General features: G+C 42.3%; 1 protein-coding gene across 3 annotated transcripts in view; it reads right to left on the bottom strand.

The window, feature by feature from the left end:
- The window catches only part of TSHZ2 (teashirt zinc finger homeobox 2), a 443,345-nt gene that overhangs the window by 319,896 nt on the left and 106,643 nt on the right, over positions 1-16,806 (bottom strand). The gene's annotated exons all lie outside the window — the stretch shown is intronic.

Raw genomic sequence — 16,806 nt, 5'->3', positions numbered from 1 at the left:
GAGAGTAAGAATTCAGAGGTCCATTGGAAGCAACTCCAGTCAGAAGGAGGTAATGCAAAATTCCAAAGAAATGCCATGAGTCCATTGGGGGAAGGGTGTCAAAAGGGAGAGTTGTATTTTGTTCAGAAAGTAAGGAAAGAAGGAGAAAGAAATCAATGGTATGAACTTATTGGCAAGCAGGGAAGTTGAAGGAAGAGACTTAACAGCCTCTTTGCTTTTGTTTCTTGAATAAATCACATTGGATGTGGGGCTCCGTTACTCTCGAGGATGTGACACAGATTTTTGGTTGTGGGAGAACTTAAATTAATCATAAGACAGGTCTTGGATATCGAGGAGGGATTAATCATCTAGAAATAAACCAAGGATGGATTATTTCATATCTTTGGGTTATACTCAAATATGCATCCAACTCCACCAGACTATTGGAGCCATATGGAATCCTTTCTGGTGCACCTGGTAACAAAGCCTTCCCAAAAGGGATGCTCTGAAGTCATCGCTCCAGTCTTGATGCTCTGAGATCATTCTCAGAACTTGTCACTGTCTGTACTGCCCTTTGCTTTGCTGAGAACACTTGCCCTCTTCCAGCCTGCAACCACCTAGTCCTCACCCTCAGGGTGCTTTTAAGAGATGTGGAATGTAGACTAAGAATACAAGCCTTTCATTTAAACAAGAAAATCCCTCCCTGTGTATCATTTACATTATCCAGAACATGGCAGGAAGCATTCAGGAAAACAACTCTCTTTCTCTCCTCATAAACATGGCAGCAGTTTCAAGTCCAGGCACTCGAAGACTGTGAAATACCAGAAAACCTCCATGCTTTTTGCTGCTTTTTTCCCTAATGTTCTGGCTCTCCGAATGAGCGAGCATAAATGTGAGTTAAGATGCTTTGAAAAATTCAGATTTTCGGGGTGACTGGGTGATTCAGTTGGTTAAGTGTCTGATCCTTGATTTCTGCTCTGGTCATGGGGGGCCATTAGATTGAGCCCCTTGCTGAGCTCCATGCTGGGCCTGAAGTCTGCTTGAGATTCTCTCTCACTTTCTCCTTTTGCCCCACCCCACATATGCTTTCCACTCTCTCTCTTGCTCTTGCTCTCAAAAAAAAAAAAAAAAAAAAATCAGACTTTTCAGGTCTCACTGTCAGAATTTCTGATTAAGTCTGAGCCCAGGTCTAGGAAATCAACATTTTAATCAAACTCCCATTGGACCTTAAACTATCTTTCTAAAAACAGTCTTCCAGAGGCCTGAAGGATAAGAAATTTTATCCTAAATTGTCCTGGCCAGAGATGAAGGGCCTGGCTTGGAGAAACTGGCATTTACAGAAGTTACACTTTCCTTAACTGAAGGACACTAGGGACTCAGGGGGTCAGGAGGGGAGAAGAGTTTCTGAAAGAGAATCATCTCTTCTGAAGTTAGAAGAATTCAAATCAACAAATACGAGGCGGGGCTCCCTACACACCAGAGATGAAGAGAATGTGGTCCTCCATTTGGGATTTGTTGGGAGGATATGTGTGGCCCACACATGGGAGTGTTCGCATGCACACACGCATGCACGTATACACACATACACGCACACTCATGCACGTACATGCACACACAAATGAGAATGACAACTATTTGCCTTGGCTTTTCAGGCTGCTTGCATTTCAGAACTTTGACCCATCCTTCCAGATCTGTCACATGACAGATCTCAGTTTGGGTTCAGAACATGTAGTCAAGGGAAGTAGGCTACAAGGGAAACTGAGGCAGAGGTACAGACCAAGTCTGCAGAGAAGGAAGAGACCTTCAGACTATCAGATATTTGTATCAGCTGACATGGGTGATGCTCTAATAAATGCACATAATAAATATTACATGCAGGTGTTCTTCTCGTGAATCTTCATGGTAACTCTATAGATATATCCATATGCCTCTGGATATAACCCACTGCTCTACCCATTTAATAGATAAGGAAGCTGAGGCACAAAGAGGTCAAAGTAACTTGCCCACAGGCAGGTGGAGGAGAAGGAATTGAACCCAATGGAGCTCCCATGTTTATGTTCACCAGGACGATATACTGAAGACATCTGGAGATGAGCTCCCTGAGATCAGGTCTTAAGGGTCTGAGAGTGGTCTGGGCAGATGGAAACCACTCTGGGGTGGGGCTCCCATTGCAGGTACTGAGGACACCGTGGTGAGCAGGGCCAAAAAGACAGAAACACTGGGCGAGCACAGGGAGGCAGCTGCTCCTGTGACCTGTTGCAAATTCCGAGGGGAGCAGATGGAATTAGTGTCAGTAGATGGTAAGTAGGTGGCCAGAGGAGATTCAATTAAACCTTTGGCCTTCTGGGAGATTGGACTTTTCCTATAGGTACTATGGTATCTTTAAGGCCATGGTTCTCAACAAGGGGAGATTTTGCTACTCGGGGGACATTTCGCAATATCTGGAGACATTTTTAGGTTGTCAGAATATGGGGAGGTGGTTGCTACTGGCATCTAGTGGGTAGAGGCCAGGGACACTGCTGGTAAACATACCCCAGTGCACAGAATGGCCATCCCAGCAGAAAATGATCCAGCCCCCAATGTCAGTAGTGTCAAGGTGGAGAAGCTTCAGAGCTAGTTAATGAAGTACAGCCTGAAGCTCTTCTACTCATTCTTCCTAGACTGACTTTACTTTGAATATTGCATCTTACAAGGCAGAAATCTTTAACCAAATGTGACCTTGTCCTTTGGCATTAGGATATTATTATTCTGCTGGTGCCAATAATTAACCTTTGTTTCACAGAAACCCTTCCCTGGAGAAGAGCCAGGGCTTCCTTCTCCTCAAAGAAATCTCTGCTGGGAAGGGTGGGATTCTTCTTCTCCCTCAACTGGCCGGGAAACGCTAACAGGACCAGGCAACTGTAATTGCTCCGATGCTTTGCATATTTATGTTTGAGACCTTCGTCTGAACTGTTACTTTAAAAAAGAAGGATCAGTTCATCTTTAAAAAGGAGGTGATTGATCGCTGCCAGTCGGGCATTCCTTCATTCTTGGCTTCCTCTTAGCCTCCGTAATAAGTTCTTCACGAACACCAGTCTGCTATTAAAGAATGGTATTCATCATAAGCCAAGCAGAAAGGAGACAGAATGTGATGGGCACAGTACCATATTTCAATCCACAGTGTCCTTTTTGTTCAACTCAATCTGCTGTGTCGTTAATATTTGAGAAAAAACACACAAAGACTTTGGTAAATACTAATCAGAAGCGTACAGCCCCTTTCCCGACTCAATTATGCATTAGTGGGCACTCCAGGTGATAATGTTCCACTAAACCTTCTATTTGCTTATAAAATGCAAGTGAAAAGTACTTTGTGTGGATCGAAGGTAGTGCTCTTAGCAGCCCAAGTAGTCCGTAACATCGGGCGAATTCTCATCCTCGTCCCTGTTTTATTCAGTGTTCTTCTGGGTCTTCTGGTGTCTGAGTGTGAGTCCAGCCCCCTAACTTGACTGCTTTCCTGATGGGTTCTAACTTTTGCACGTGCGTTCAGATGACTTGAGACATGCAGAGTTAACAGCAAATGTGCCCAGTGGTCAACAGACTCAATGGGCCGCAGATCATGGCACCCCTGTAGGGTGCAATCTCTTTGAACTCAGAAGTCCATTTCCTTCCACTTCAGATCTCATCAGACCATGCAAATTGCCATCAACCTTTCCACACTGGCTGAAGCAGGTCTAAGTCATGATCTCCCTTATTATCAGCGAAGTCATTAAAAGTCCATCAGATCAATTGGGCTCTGACATAACATTAAAAATGTTCTTGGGTGAAATCTATTTCTCCATTCCTATAACTGGTGTAAGTTCAAAGAGGTTCATAATGAAATCTTGTCCCATCTGTGTCAGCTCCTCAAGTTAACAATGAATATTAAAATCTAGGTGGCAAGAGCTGGATTCATCATAGACCATCAAAATCTGAACCCAAAAGGCCATGTTACGGAGAGCTGCTAGCTTCATATAAACAGCAAATATTCAATCTTCCTGTGAAGAGGTAAGGGGCAAGTCTTCATCACATGCTTCCTGGGGGCCAGGTCAATCTATCTATGAGCCTGAAATTATGGGCAACAGAATGAAGAAGCGAGATGATTTTTAACTAAGTTAATAGGTGTGCTGGTGATTTCAGTTATTCCATGCTCCCATCCCCGCTTCAAAATCACGCTGAATCTCCGCTTTTCCTAGAAACTGGGCAACATCTTTTCCCCACGACAGGTTCTTCTTGGCTTCTGAACAATACTATGTCTTTCCACAATCAAAGCAGTCAATGCACAGATATGTAGCACGCATTTGGCATATTTTAATTTTGTGGAAGAGTCAGCCATGAACTCCTCTTTAAACACACCATCAGAAGTTTTTTTTTCTGAGAACCTCCTGGTGGTTGTGCTGTCTGCTGAGCATTTGAGAAAGAAAGATGTAGAACTCAAAGACACCCTGTTTTGCTCAGATGCAGGCAAATCAAATCAATGAAAGAACTATGGTTTTTAAAAATATACTCAGGAGGTATAAATCTTGCATAAGAGCTTGTTGTTGTTACTTTTCCATTCTTACATGTGGCAAGTTGGACTTTCTATACCAGCGCTTCTGAATTTCTCTCCTACTTGACCCACCGTAAAAAAACACATTTGATATGATGAGCCAGGGCAGGTGTTTATATGTATAAAGAAACAAGTATTTAAAAACTATTACTTCCCTTGGTACATGCAAGGAACTCAGGCATATACCATTCTAATCTATTTTTTTAAATGCTAGTCATAAACCACAAAATTGATTGCACCAATGGGTCTACACAATTTGACAAACAGTGCTCTATCCTAAAATACATGAGCTACCCAACTCAAAACCCAAGAGGAACTCTCTGTTTCAGCATACTACTTCTTTTTTTTAACAGATTGATTAGGGGTGTCACTTATGAAGTATTTGTATCACACCAGGAATTAGAATCACTAGTAGACCCCAAAACATGTTTCAGTACAGAAGTGCTGGACATTCTCCAAGTTGGGTTGATTCTACTATCTATAAATTGTACCCTTTATTGTGCATGGTTTTTTTTTGTTTTTTTGTTTTTTTGTTTGTTTTTAAGCCCCACTGGGCTTAACTCAGGGCTTAAACCCACAAACCTGAGATCAAGATCTGAGCTAGGATCAAGAGTTGGATATTCAACCAACTGAGCCACCCAGGCACATCCTGCGAGGTTTTGTTATAGGGATTTTTTTTTCTTTCCTTCTTTTCTTTTTTTTCTAATGGAAGCTGATTCCAAATGACAAAAAGTGAAAGAGTTAATTGTCTGAATATTCCCAAATAAATAGATGCTTTGGCATCACGTAGTAGACGCTGTGACATTCCTGCCCCTGCCTTGGGCTGCCTCTCCTGCAGATGTTTTGGTATGTGCAGAGTCTCAGGTACGGTGTGTCTGACAATGTTTCTTAAGCTAAAGCTGCACACATATTGCCCATTATTTACCAAATACAGGGAATCAGTTATCATCAAAATGCAATTTTATTTTCTTTTTTTTTTTCTGAAGATTTTACTTATGTGTTAGAGAGAGAGAGAGAGAGCACGAGCAGGGGTAAGGGCAGGGGGGCAGGCAGACTGTCCGCTGAGCAGGAAGCTTGATGCAAGGCTTGATCCCAGGACCCTGAGATCACAAACTGAGCTGAAGGCAGACACTTAACTGACTGAGCCCAAAATGCAATTTTAAAGGGAAATTTCTCATTGCCTAGAAAGTTAGGTTCTGGAAACTTGTCCTAACGCCATTAGGTATTCAGTAGAATTTAGGATAAAGTAGGTTCATCTTGGAAACCAGCCAAAATCTTTAGTTATTTATTACCACGAACACAGGCCTTCATGGGGATATTCCAACAATGAGGGCAACTTTCTAATAAGGTTCCCAAAGAGGTTATTTTTAAAGCTGAAAAGAAAATGTAATCATTTCAAAATAGCAATCACATATCTGGTTCATACATTTGACTTTAACATCTTTTTTTTCATATAAAATGAGATGCTTGAACCTCACTGTGGATGTGACCTCTACAGGAAACTCAGTGGGAAAACTATTTGAAACTCCACGTTGCCAAAACAAATTGATGATGAATTTTTCAGCTCAATTCTTGTACTGAATTAGAAAGTGTATCAGCAAAAGAAACTCAAGAGGTGATTACAATATGACTCCACAGAAGAGTATAAAAAAAGAGGAAGAAAGTCCATTGCACCTTGTCATTGAACCTCTGAGGGGGTGAAGCTATGGTTTCTACAAATTCTCAGGAATTTTAAGATCAAGAATTGATAGAGGGTTAGATTAAATGAGAGAGATGCCTTAATTGTATTCTTTGAACATCAAGAATACAGATATTTTAAAATGCAGGACATCTTCCTGGTTTCTACCAAGAAGAGTGATGGGATATTAAAAGTCCTTAAGATTATTGGCTCTCCCCAAGATTTGCAAGGCAATAAGGAATAAATTGATGTAAGTGATAAGAAAAATCATCCCCCCTCCTTTTTCATTATTAATGACCAAATATTATTAAATCAATAATTTTGGTGATGATCTGAACAGGTTATTAAATATCATGAATTATTAACCTTAAAAGTTGATCAGAGCTATGAAAATAATTCAAGTTAATGGGAACCTTTGGATTTCTAATGAAATATCCAGTCATTGACAAAACATCTCTGTTAGGATTTTTGGAACATGAAAAAGCAGAGACCACAGATGTCCTTAAGGAAGAGAACAACATTCCTTGCTGGATTACAGGAAATTAAAAAACCAGTTATCCATGATCAAAATAATGGGCGATTAAGAGTCCAAGCAAAAGGTGCCAACAGCTATAGGGAATTCTCTTCTTCCCAGTCTTACCCCTGTCCCCCTACTGTACCCCCCCCACCCCACTTCAATTAATATTGTACCAATTGTTTCAGAAACCTCACAAAATTGGGAAACCAGCCATGGATTTGTCAATGCTGGGTGTGCCTCCAGCACTGGGGAGTTGGGCATAAAGCAATTAGTCGGTGGCTTCTGGCCAGCAGCACTATCTGTTCCAATTACTTTGCCTTAAGCAAGGTGTATGTGGAAGAGTATTTTGTCCAGAGGTTATACAATAAAAGGCAGTGGAATGTGATTTAATTTAGAAGGGCCGCAGAAACAGGAGAGAAGGGTTGGGGGTGGGGTCCGGAGCAGGCAAAGAAGGTTTGATGGCTTTGACCCTTTGTGAAATCTTAGTTACCATCCCTGGGAACATTGACACAAACAAGCCACGGATCTCAGCTGTCATTGAAACTGAAGGCAAACAGATGCCCCATTGCTCTCTCTTTGCATACCTTCTCCACTGCAGGCTTCCTGCTAAAACAGGAGCGTGCCAAAAAGCATTATCCTGTGGTCGAATTTCCCAATATTAAAGTGACTCCATTACTAAAGCGTTTAATGACATGTACTTTTTTTTTTTTTTTTTTAACCATTTAATGTCAGGTGAGCCCTGAATGCTAACGGGGAAAGAAAGCCACAGCCAGTGAGGGATTTAGACTTTTTTTTTTTTTTTTTTTTTTGTGCAAAACCAGACAGGTGGGTCAGGACCTGGGCAATAACCTGGAAAACAGGGATGCAAAGGAGCTTCCTTCTTTAGGAGTGAGAAGAAGAGGAGGTTTGAGGCAGTCTGCAAAGGGATGGTGAAGAGGCCTGGCCCTGGGAATGGGGTGTAAATCAGGATGCTATTTTTTTTTTTTTTTTTTTTTTTTACCATCTGTGGGGCAGGCAATTTGCCTGGCTACACTGAGTTTCCAGGGTTAATAACGTATACTTTCAATGGCAGGTGTGGGCTGGATTTTGAACCGCTGAATTTCCAAAAGCCAGCACTCAGCAGCTCCTAAGCCCTGAGCCAGGCACCGAGTGTTCATTCACTCGGCGCAGACTGAGGGAGCTCCTTTACTGTTCTTGCACATGGATCTGTCAATCATGACCTGTACAGACCAGTCGCGGGAAAGGACAATAAATAAGCAAAAATAAAATAAAATATAAGTACTCATGACTCATGATACTTTCAGATCCAAAGAACCACTAAGAAGAAAATAAAACAGGAAGTGTGATAGCAAGCGACCAGAAGAGGGACGGTTTTCATGTCAGATGGGAGAGACAAGTCTAAGCTGGAGGTCAAGTCCAAGCGGGAACTTGGGGAGCAAGAACAGGGAAGCGGGTTCGAGACTCTCCTAAGAGGAGAGGGCTGCAAAACTGAAGGCTCTCCATACATGTTGAAGATGCTAATGGCAATGATTATGATTTTTATTATTAAGTCAGGAGTTGGGACATCCACGACCAGCCCCCATGAAAACTTGTGTCTTGGGGGCACCGGCTGCACCAGGCACACCTTGACCCCACGCTAAGCCCTGGGTGCCATCTCTGAGCACCCCCTTCCCCCAGCTGGGGCTCGGTCACAAGGCTTTCGTTTCATTACTTCTCAGGCTCGTTGGGAAGGGGGTTGCCATCTATTTACCCCCAAGACTAGAATCATTTGTAGGACCATGAGATGGCATTGGAGGTGGTCCAAGCACAGGCAAAGACTCATTGGCAGTTAAATCATGCTAAGACATAACAGTAAGTAAATATGCCCAGAGAGGGAATTTTAGCCATCCAAGGACACAAAAAAACCACAACCCTGGCCTCAACACTGCATTCCTCATATATCTAAACCCATGTTCTTTATGCTATAGGATAAACGAAATAAATCAAGAGACTCTTGGGATAGATCAGGAATAAGCCGGCAATAAATCCTGTTAAACTTACTTGTCAGTGCCTTGCCTGGAAACCTCAATTCTTTTTGGAAATTAAAAAATATTATTGAATGATGTGGCAATGTGGCAGGAACGGAGAAGGAAATTCTCCCCGGAATTTCTACCTAATTTTTGAGGAGGTTAAATAATCGGAGACAATTCAGTTTTGTGGAGATTCGTCACGTGGTGGGATTCAAAGGAGGTTAAAAAAAAGAAATTTCTTTTCCACATGCTACACGTTTACACTTTTACTCACTTACAAACAGGTATGCAGCCTCTCGCTTGCCTCAGTCTTCTTCAGTAGTTACTAATTGCTAGCACAGTGCACAAAGCAAGCACTAAATAAATATTAGTCGAAGGAACCAAGCCGGCGTAAAAATCTCATAAATTTGTTACATATGGTAACTATATATATTCTTAGTGTTTCCTATGTGCTAAACGTTTTACACAGATTTTCTTATTTACTATCTAAGACGTACGTTTTCCTGTATTTTGCAGATGAATGAACCAAGCCTGAGCAATGGTTAACAGTCAGCCAATATTTATTAAGCACTGACTGTGTGCCAGGCGTACACAGCAAGTAAGTAGCCGTTTAGATTTGTCTGGTTTTAAGTTCAACCCTCTTAACCACAATGCTCCACTGGTTCTGAATGGAGGTTGCTGGAAGCCGAGCTTACCAGTATCTAAATCTGACTCCGCTAAAGGACGCCTGGGTGGCTCAGTCGGCTAAGCATCTGCTTTCGGCTCAGGTCATGATCCTGGGATCTTGGGATCATAGGATCCTGGGATCCTGCGATGGAGCCCCACACCGGGCTCCCCGATTGCTCACCCTGCTTCTCCTTCTCCCTCGGCCCCTCCCCTCACTTCTGCTCTCTCTCTTTCATAAATAAATAAATAAATAAATAAATAAATAAATAAATAAAATCTTAAAAAAAACCCCAAACCTGACTTAGCTTCCCACTGACTCCAAGAAACATGAGCATCAGGCATACATGGGAAAATGAAGGATTCTTATTGTATATATTCATATCATCAGCAATATCATATTACTGCACAGCTATGCATGTGCATCTAAAGAGCTACACTATTCATGGTCTGGCCTATGTTTTTCATTAAAACCTAACAAGCATTTTCATTACAACACGCAGGCCGAGCTTTAGAGCAACGATTTTCCATCTGGTAGCCAGACATGAGGACACATTTTCAGCAACTAACTGGACACACTGCATGGATCCCTTGGGCCAGATTGAAACTGGAAATAGAACAAGTGTGATCTGGGAGTCTTGAGGCAGCATTTCTAGGTTGAGATAGAAGCCAATGGAGATGGGGGCGCTCTCCTGCTCTCTCTGCCTGCTTGGGAAATCAGAGTTGCTATTAACAGTCGGGTGCGTATCATATCGGGCCTTGGTTCAGGAACCTCAAACTTTTTCCTTGACAGGTTGGGCAGTAGTACCCCATTCTCTTCTTTGGGAAAGTAATGGGACCAGCCTTGGGAATAAAATACAGCAAGAGAATTATTACCATCCCCAGATGGTCATCTGTGTGGGTTTAAATCAATGGTTCTCGACCAGGAGTGATTTTGCCTCCCAAGGGATATTTGGCGATGTCTGGAAACACTTTTGATGGACTAAGGTGGAGGGTTAGCATCTAGTGTGTAGAAGCTGGGAATACTACCCTACAGCGCACAGGCCAGCCTTCCACAGCCGAGAATCACATGGCCCTAAATATCAGGGTCACGGTGTGGAAAACCTGGCTCGGATAACGATGATCCTGATCACAATGACACCAACAGTTAGGGCTCTTATTTGTTGAGTGATCATCTCAGGCCTGCCTCTCTGCCAATTAGTTGTCATATGCCATCATTTAAATCTTACGTGAACTCCCAAATTACCTTTATTTTATAGAGTGGAAAAAATTCAGACTGAGCTGCCAAAATAACTCACCAGGGGTCACAGACCAAGGACATAGCAAAACAGGGACTGAAATCCATCACTCCCCGATCCCAGGACTCTTAAGCACTAGACAGCTTGGTTTTGCTCCTACAGATAGGTGTGGCTGGTCCACTCTGAAGACTTTCTCCAGGCTCACAAGGAAATGAAGGCTTCAGATCTTTGCTGAAAGTTTGTTAACCACAGCCCTGGAAACAGCCCTTTCTCCTCTTGGTATCTTTTTCTGGTGGATGATGAGGTAAGAACCTTCGGCTCACCACTCTCAAGTTGTACACAGTGGAGTACACAGTGGTTCTTAACTGTGGGTGATTTGGGTTCTCAGGGGACATTTTTGGCTGTCACAACTTGGGGTGGGGAGAAGGGAGATGCTACAGGTGTCTAGTGAGTGGAGGCCAAGGACGTTACTGAAGATTTTACAATGCACAGGATGACCCCCACAACAAAGAATTATCTGGCCCCAAATATCTAGGTGCCGAGGTTGAGAAACCTTGTGGTAGAAGCAAGGTTCAAACTCAGGCGTCGGAGAGCAAGCCAGTTTTTACATGGAGGGAATTGGTTGTTGCTTGGCCTGTTCTCCATCCACTCAAGTTCTGGTCACAGCTTCCGCTCTTGTTTCGGGCTTCCCACTCAGAGCCCATGCAATTTCAGGGGGGAGCCGGCTAACTGTCCCACAGCTCCAGGGATGGCATGTTCTAGACTTGCCTTATCAGAGCATCTCATTTCTCTGGCCAGTTTCTCTGGTTGGTTGAGCCCAATACCAGCACAGTCAGATTATCATGAGACAGTCACTGGGACTTCTGAGAGAGGCCAGCATCTTGAGTCTGGACTTGCTCCCGAGAGGACATAAAGCTGGGTCTGCTGGAGGCCATTTGGTCACCATGAGGGAAAAGACTACCTCAGGATGGAGCCAATACAGTAGAAGAAAAATATATCGAGAGAAGCCAAGCCTCTGTGATACAATTTGAGGTCTGAAAATAGCAACATCTGAAGCCAGCTTATCCTGGACTTTTGATTTACATGAACCAGTAAATTGCTTAATTGTTTAAGCCATTTTGGGGCTGCATTTCCTGCCTCCCACAACTGGAAGAGGCCCAGCTGATATCCTTTCCTTTGAGGTAAGAACACAAATGACTTTCATTGAAAAACAAAAATAAAAAGATATCTGCAGATTCCTTTGCATTCTCTACAAGAGATTTCATAATGCAATATGTAAATCTGGGGAAAATTCTGGAAGGCAGAATTTTCCTGACAAAGGGATATCTAACGGAACAGCCACCGGCTATTCATAACACGAGAAAAAGCTGGCAGCCCTGATTTCTGGAAGTCAGGTACAGAGAGCTATAGGTTTCATCTATCTTGTCAAGAGTCTAGGTGTTCTGGGAGAGCACGAGCATTTTTGACGCCTGTTATAATGACATCCATGATGCAGATGTTCATGTCAGACTCTCGGCTGACTCGAGTGAAAAGTGAGCAGAAGGATGCCAGGCAGAGGCACAGCACTGTGGGAAGAAAGACCCATGAATTGACTCTTAGGTCAATTTAGAAATTGCACTGGGAGTCACTTAAAAGGGAGGAAACATTCTAACCTGTACCAAGCCTGGTACCCATATGGTAGACTTTCACGCGGATGCAGTGTAGCGGGTGTTGTTCAAGGACTATCATGACGATGATCCCCAGTGTGTGTGTATGTGTGTGTCTCACATTCCAGAGGTGGCAAGCGAGATGTTCTTAGGGGGTCCTTGAGCAGATATTGCAAAAATCCTAACAGTTGTGAGATGGTTTTTAATGAGAATTGAAATAAAAATTCGCATATGAAACAGGGGATTTAGTGACTTTTATTACTTAGCACTGGAATCAGGAGATGGTTCCTGCAAAGGGTTAGATAATAAAATTTTGAGATTTGAGGGTAAGAGTCTCTACTAAACAATATTCCTCAGCCATTAGAAACGACAAATACCCACCATTTGCTTCGACGTGGATGGAACTGGAGGGTATTATGCTGAGTGAACTAAGTCAATCGGAGAAGGACAAATATTATATGGTCTCATTCATTTGGGGGATATAAAAATTAATGAAAGGGAATAAAGAGAAAGGAGAGAAAATGAGTGAAAATATCAGTGAGGGCGACAAAACATGAGAGACACCTAACTCTGGGAAACGAACAAGGGGTAGCGGAAAGGGAGGTGGGCGGGGGGTTGGGGTGACTGGGTGAGGGGCACTTGGCAGGATGAGCACTGGGTGTTATGCTATATGTTGGCAAATTGAACTCCAATAAAAAAAATAAAAAATAAATAAAATAAAAAAATAAACAACTCAACGCTGCCATTGTGTGAAAGCATCCATAGACGATACAGTAATGAATGGGTGTGGCCAAGTCCCAGTAACATTTATTTACAAGAACCAGTCGAGAGGGCCAGATTTGGTTGGAGGGGGCTAGAGTTTGTCAATCCCTGGCTTCATAGGGAACTAAGTTAAAAAGGAAAAAAGTCAAAAAAAATTTAAATATAATACAAGTGGTACACAGATATGGTAACAAGATGAAGCTGAAAATATTTCCTATCTGGCTCTCCACGGCAAAAGTTTGCCAAGCCTTGGTCAAGCCCTCTTCAGACATGAAGTGTTTTCTTGCCAGTAGAATGTCTGAAATGAACACAATATAATAAGACACTTTATATCATCAGTATCATTGTGCTAGGATGTCATTTTGACCACTGCTTCTCAGATCCTTTTCCCACTCTGTTCTCATGCAGTGTTTTGTTTTTCCTTACCTTTACCTAGGGCTTAAAAATAATTAAAAAAAAAATACAGCAATATACCAATTACAAGCGGGAGAGAAATGTTTCCAAGAAGTGTTTCAGAAGGAACTAATGACAGCATGTGACAGTCAGCATCATACAAGGGAATAGAATTTCCTTTTTCCCATGGCTAACATCTATCCCCCAGGTAATACCTTGTTTGTTAGGCTGTCTTGAGGGAAAAATCGACTAGCAACCCACACACTTTCTTTGTCAAACAGATCAGAATCAACAACTAACACAAGACTCAAGTTGACCAAAGAAATGCCTTCCGGTAACTGGGGCTGTGGCGGTGAGTAAATCCTGGCTTTGAATTCTGGAGGAAGCTTCAGTTGCTGCTTGACTCAGTTTACATATCAACAAAATGGATGTGACAATATGGAGCGGTAACTAGGTTGGCTTCCAACGCTACTAAGGTCTCTCTGTATAAAGTTAGAATTGACGTCAAGAGGCCCTCCCCTGGTGAACCCACAGACACATGGTGTTTGTCACATAGTCCAGGAACATCTGAGCTACACTATAACGAAGTGCTTTATCCACATTAGGTGGAAATGTTGTGTTTATATCAACAGTGTCTCATTTCCTTCTGGATATTTTTGGTTTTTCAAAAATCCAACTTAAAGGCATGGATGGGTCTTCCAATGAATGTGATTGCCTTGCACCTAAACTATAATCATATTGCAAAATTTAATAAGAAAGAGTCAGAATATAAATGGGTGATTTAAGTAGCAGGCAAATTTGAAATATGATTTAAACCACCGTTGAGCAAAGCAACTTGAATCTATGGCTTTGCTCTCAGCTTGACAGGCATTCCACATCAGAGAGAAAATTGGGAGGGCGCACAAACTTGGGAGAAACGCCTGGTGACCACAAAATTCCTTCCAGGGGACCGTGTCCCGCAGACCTCAGCATAACTGCACTGACCAGTGTTGCTGTGATACGAGTAACCCCCCATACTATTATTCGTTCTTTCTTTAAAATAAACTCATTTCTTAAATAAATGTATTTGAACAGTGAATTTTATATTAGAAGTGACAGTGACAATCTAGTGATAAGAGCTGCAAAATTGCTGGTTTGATTTGGCCCTCATTTTATATGAATATTACGCATTGAATACATTACAACTGAATTGTTAAGAAATTTATCTGTGTACCATTTAAAATGCCACTGTGTACTATCAGGGACTCACATATCTTCCAAAAAAACAAAACAAAACAAAACAAAACAACCAAACTCGGAGGGAATATAAAAATTTATACATGTAAACATTTTATTTGATATGGTAAGCAATTTATTTGAATTAAATATTAAATGGTACCAGGCGTGTATGTGTGTTTTCTTATATGAAAACATGACATGTTTAAAACAAGCCAGCAAACAAAAAGTGGAGTTCAGCTACAGAAAGGGCCCACACTGCGTGGCGGTTGAGGAGTGTGCAAACACAGCATTAGTGACTTATTACCTCAAACTAGAAGCTCGACAAAGCCTTTGTTTATTCTGCAAATCCAAGGCAAAATTATTGCCGCCAGTTATGTTAAGATGCTGAGGAAGCCACCCGGAGCACACCTGTGTTTGTGGTCTTGGCGTCCCTGGAGGACCAGTTTCTAGTCGCCCTGTCGAGTAGAGAAGTGGTGTTCCTTAGTCTTACGGAGATGTTCTCGATTCCAACCTGGGCCAAGGCTCATGACTGCTCCACGGCTTAAAATCCTTCGCTGGAAGGAACTTTGATTCTGTGTCATGGCCTTCCAGTGCCCGCACACCTGTTCCTGCTCCCCTTTCCCGGCCTCCATCCACACCACTCACTCACCCCAGATGAAGCTGCCTTCGCTGCACCCCCTGGACTTCCCCACACCTTTCTCAGCAGGGCCTGCACATTCACTGTTTCCGTTGACCAGAAGGTTCTTTCCCTGTCTTCATCTGGACAGCTCATTCTCACTCTTCGGGACTCATCTAGAATATCACCTCATCGGAGACTTCTCAGATGGCCCTCTGTCCCATGATCTGGCATGTTATCTTTATAGCTGTCATCACTGCCTGAAAATCATATTTATTTGCTTACATGGTTAATGTCAGTTTTCCCAACTGGGCCCTGGGTCCCTCAAGGGCAAAGCTTTCCTAGTCATGTAACACAGGCACATTCCACTCCCCTGTGTCTTCAAGGACATTTTTCTTTTTAAAATATATATTTTTTCAGTTCATACATAATAGAATGACATTTATAAATCTGCAGTTTTCCATGTAACATAACTAAGAGAATGTAATGGTGCCTCTGTTAGATGGTGTGCATGCGTGTGTGTGTGTGTGTGTGCGCGTGTGTGTGTGTTTTCTCAGGTGAAATGCATCTGTATATAGACAGCCTTTTCATGGAGCCCTTCAGCCTAATTTATATACATTTTTATTATTTCTTTTCTGGCATACATGTTTTGTATTTGAAAAAGTTATCTGGTGCATTACATAGAAGATTTGCTTAAGCTTATAACTTTGAATCGTAATCATTGAATTTTAGGAAGGATTAATGGCTAAGCTTGTATGAAATACTAGATTTAGGCAAACTCCATACTAGCCAATACCAAGATGTGCTCTATGAACATCGTTGTTTTGAGTTAACAACGGAAGTCTAACGTTCCCAAATAATGTTTTAAGTGTTTGACATAATTTGTAAAAAACATTTACATTCAATGTTCTTTAAGTTTAATAAAGGCCTGTTGAAGAAATGAGTGGATTTATGAAGACTGGCTTTCCAGGTCTTGGAAAAATTCAGATTCGTCACTTTCCATCATGGAGCAAAATGTATATTCCCTTTTGCCTAGAAGTTGAAAGAACTCTGGTAACCAAAAAAAAAAAAAAAAAAAAAAAAAAAAATTCCATCTCTGTACCTGTCACTGCCAGGTTACACAAGCTCACTTAATTTTTTTTTTTTTTTTTTTTTTTTTTGCCTCTGTGTGGCCTTTGCTTGGGCCCCACAGATGTACCACGTATGTTTTATGAGCTAACATTTATTTTAGACACTTTGGCCCATTGGACATGATCTCGTAAGCCCAAACTCTCAGCTGACATGCTGTTGAACATAATGGGGAGATTTAAAAAGGCATCGTGGAGGAGAGCAGTGGATTGCAGAGTGCCAGGGGCAAGAAGGAGGAGATTGAGATGAGCCTTGGGAAGCTCCAGGCTGCTCTCTCTGCAGTGGGAGGTGTGTGTGTGTGGGAGGGGGGGTGGGCTGGAGGTGCTGACCCTATGCGCCCCCCCCCCCAATCAGGTGAGGATTGCAGAACCACCCAGCTGCTGTCCCTACAACTC

This window comes from Canis lupus, chromosome 24, assembly GCF_011100685.1.
Source record: "Canis lupus familiaris isolate Mischka breed German Shepherd chromosome 24, alternate assembly UU_Cfam_GSD_1.0, whole genome shotgun sequence".
NCBI classification, from domain to species: Eukaryota; Metazoa; Chordata; class Mammalia; order Carnivora; family Canidae; genus Canis; species Canis lupus.
The sequence above is the reverse complement of the archived record's forward strand: the minus strand, read 5'-3'. Positions and strand labels throughout refer to the sequence as shown.